The sequence below is a fragment of the Trichosurus vulpecula genome, chromosome 7, assembly GCF_011100635.1.
Source record: "Trichosurus vulpecula isolate mTriVul1 chromosome 7, mTriVul1.pri, whole genome shotgun sequence".
Taxonomy (NCBI): Eukaryota; Metazoa; Chordata; class Mammalia; order Diprotodontia; family Phalangeridae; genus Trichosurus; species Trichosurus vulpecula.
In genome coordinates this window covers 153,044,951-153,049,217 of record NC_050579.1, presented here as the reverse complement: position 1 = coordinate 153,049,217, position 4,267 = coordinate 153,044,951, and positions in this window count along the sequence as shown.

The window sequence follows — 4,267 nt, the reverse complement described above, 5'->3', positions numbered from 1 at the left end:
ATCTCATGGAGTCATTAGCTTCCCCTCACCCAATTCTAATTTTTAAGGAATTAATTTCTTCAGTGAGCTTTTATCCCTCTTTTTCTATTTGTTCAATTCTACTTCTTAAGGAGTTCTTTTCTTCAGTGATTTTTTTCTACATCTTTTTCCATTTTTTTGTTCTTCCTTTACCAAGCTGTCAACATTTTTATTTTCATAATTCTCTTGCATGACTCTCATCTTCCCCCCGCCCAATTTTTCTTATACTACTCTCACTTGATTTTTAAAATCCTTTCTGAGCTTTGAGATTTTTGTCCTCTTTTGAAGTTGTGTTTTGATCTTCCCTGTCACCATAGTAGCTTTCTATTGTCAAGTTTTGTTTTCTTTGTTTTCTTTCTCTCATTTTGCAACCCATTTCATTACTTTTAAAACTGAGCTCTTCTCCTGGGATGCAGAGGGCACTGTGCCAATTTTATTTTTGTGCCAGGGACCAGGCACTTGGTCCCTGACCTGTTGTAACAGACCTCCAGGCCTGCCAGATCTGGCCACTTTCCTATTGTGCCAGGGCCTATGATTGGGCTTAGAGTCTCCTGCTAGCCTACCCAGACACTGCCTGTGCTGAGCTGAACCCCCCCTTTACCTGATGTGATCTTTCTAAGTTGTCTCAGGCTGGAAAATTGCCTCACCTTGTTTTTTTGGTAGGTTTTGCCACTCCAGAATTTGTTTTCAGGTTTTATTTAAAGTTTCTTGGAGGGGAATTTGGGAGAACTTAGGCAAGTTCCTGCCTTTTATCTGCCATCTTGACTCCATTGTCCCAAACTAACTATTTGGAAAATGTCTATAGCTATTGTCCTAATTTCACTTCTTTCACTTCTCAACTATTTCTAATCCATCTTCTTACCCTGACACTCAACTGAAAGCTGCCAAAGTTACCAAGTTAACAATGATCTTCTTTTTCTAATTTTGTATTTTGCAGGGGGGAAGGCAGGGCAATTGGGGCTAAGTGACTTTCCCAAGATAACACAGCTAGTAAGTGGGTCATGTGTCTGAGGCCAGATTTGAACTCAGCTCCTCCTGACTCCAGGGCCAGTGCTCTATTCACTGCACCACCTAGCTGTCCCTAACAAAGATCTTTTAATTGCCAAATCCAATGGCCTTTTATCATTCCTTAGTCTCAAATTCTCTGCAATTTTGGTATTAATGACCATTGCTTCCTCCTGGATATTCTCTCATCTGCAGTGTTGAGCATAGTGATAGCACATAGTGGACACAATAAATGCTTGTTGATTGATAATGAGCATGAATATTATATATGTGGCATTCTGTAAGTCAAAGGTAAGGAGGGCATGAATTCCAGACACATGGGATTGCCATCCCCAAACATCAAAAGCAATAAGAACAGCAACAAACCCCAACACCCCCCCCAAGACCTATTACATAAGGATGAAATTGTACAAAGGAAATATATGTGAAAAAAGGAAAATTTTGAGGAAGAATAGACCATGTACCAATTTGTGGGTGGTAGAAAAAGGGATGTCATAGATAGCTTAATGGAGAATATATCATTTAAATTGAGCCTTACATGCCAGATATCTGAGGGGGAAAGCACCTTAGAAGTCTCCTCTATAGTATGTACAAGAAGTAGTTATCCTGCTCAGGTCTTGAAAAATTCTCAGGATGTGAGGAGGGAAGCTGCTATCTTTGGTGTCAGCCCATTCTACTTTAAACTGGTAGGGAAGGATTTAAACATAAAGGGATAGAGTCACATATGTGTCTGTATTTATACTTTCCATGCAATTCACAAGCATACTGATATGTCATTCATTAGTGAAGAGGCTTATTACATACTGCTACTGAGCCTTCAATCTGCTAAATACACTCTGGATTCCAGAGGAGTTGATATAATTTCTCCAGGATCCACTTAGCACTTCCCCTCTGTGCAGCAGCAGGCTATAGCACTAACATCAAATTAAAATGTGCAATTTTCCCCTAGGTCTCCATGGCTCAAAGAAGCACCATTAACCCATGTGGTCAATAATGTTTTAAATTAGTCCACAAAGAAGAAAATCTTAGGGTGAGAGTAGTTGTGGGAGGAGAGAAAATACATAGCTGCTGCCTCTGATTGGTGAGAGAGAGCATTTATTCTCTAGTGATCAAATGACTTGAAGCAAAACCATGGCTGGATTTGAGTCTGTTTTGTTGCCAGCCCATTCCCACCTGGTCCCCAAAGACTTTGCTGAGTTGGGCCACATGGGTAAACATCCATCAGTTTTCTAAAAGTCAAAGAATGACAAGATTCTGGGAATTGGCCCCTCCTAACAGCAAGAGGGTGAAGGTTTGGGGAGTTACAGGTTTCAAAAAGGGTAGCCTTGCCTTAGTAGACTTTTACCACATGCCAGACTTGACTCGCTGTATCTTTCTGTGTCAGCTCAAAGGTACAGAAAAGCCCATGATAGCATAAAGCTATTAAAAACAAAATTATGAGTGAAATAAAACTAGACTCCCTAAATACCAGAGCAGAGACAAATTTGTCCTTCATCCCCACTAGCCTGAAATGGCTAGGTGTCACAATAGATAGAGCATTGGGCTTGGAATCAGCAAGACTCATCTTTATGAGTTCAAATCTGGTCTCAGACACTTACTAGCTACGTGAGCAAGCCACTGGGCAAGTCACTTGACCATGTTTGCCTCAGGTTCCACATTTGTAAAATAAGTTGGAGAAAAAGAAAAGATAAACCACTCCAGTATCTTTGTCAATAAAACCCCAAATACAGTCACAAAGAGTCAGGCACAACTGAAATGGCTCAACAACCCATAAGTGTACTAAAGTTGTCTTTTGAAATTCGCCAGAGATTTATGGCTTTTTCTATTTAATTTTTTTCATTATGAACTTAAACCCATCATAAACAAGCACAAACATTTTGATATACAAACAACAAAAAAGAACATTGCATATGAAACCATGGACTTTTATTACATACAGTTTTTTAAGTGTAAAGGTAACAAGATAGTAACAAAATTACCCTATTTGCATCATCCTCCTGAATTTCTTTTTGCCTTCAAATATATTTATTTATCCTGTTTTGTTTTGTTTTGAGATTTAGTCTCTTTGTCTTGTCCATGCTGAAGGTCCAGAGACCTCTCAGAGGCCAAATGTCACACTTTGACTTGCTTTATTCCAAACTGGTCCAGGTGACCTAGCTTCATGCCCTCCCCTTTGGAAGCTTGGTGACCTCCCAGCCTCTCAGGGCTCATCAAAGAGGTACCATATTTAGTGCGAATCTAAATTAGTCCTTCTGTAACTCAGAACTCCAAAATCCAAAAAATAAACCAGCCTGAAACTTCCCAGTAGTAGGAATTACATACATACACCCCCAAGCCTGGGCTCAATGTCCTTATTTCAGCACTCCTCTCTTAAAGTCATTAGGAAGTAAGCAAATAGGCACTGACTTCTTTTTAGGGAAGATGTTATTAACTTTTTTTGTGAATGTCATATATCCCTTTATAGTCTGGTGAAGCCTGTGTACCCCTTCCCAGAATACTGTTTTGCAATGCATAAAATAAAGCAAACAGTCTTACAAAAGAAATCAATTATAATGAAATGCAATATTATATTGAAGTATTTTCAAATTATCAAAATATCTTTTTATATGTCCATTGATCTCATGTTAAGAACTTCTATTCAAGGGATTTAACAGTAAAAGTGAGGAGACAGTATATCCCAAAGAGGTCAAAGAAAAGGAGAAAAGTCCTATATTTACAAAAATATTTATAGCAGTGCTTTCTGTTGTGGCAAAGAATTGGAAATTAGGGTGAGGGGATGTCCATTAATTGGGGAATGGCTGAACAAGTTGTGATATATGATAGTGATGGAATCATATTATGCTTCAAGAAATGATAAGCAGGATGGTTTCAGAAAAACTTAGGAAGACATGTGAACTGATGCAAAGTGAAGTAAGCAGAGCCAGGGTAACTTTGTGCATGGTAATAGCAATATTGTAACAATGTTCAATTGTAAAAGACTTAGCTATGCTGATCAAGACAATGACTCAAGATAATTCCAAAGGATCCATGATAAAAAAAAATGCTATCCATTTCCAGGGAGAGAGAACAAATGAACCCTGAGTACAGTTTGAAGGAAATATTTTTTTATCATTTTATTTAGTCTTCCTGCTTTTCTGCCCACCCTCTTTTTTGCAACATGGTTAATATGTAAATATGCTTTACTTGATTCACACGTATAATTGATATCATATGGCTTACCTTCTCAATGGGTGGGGGAGGGGAG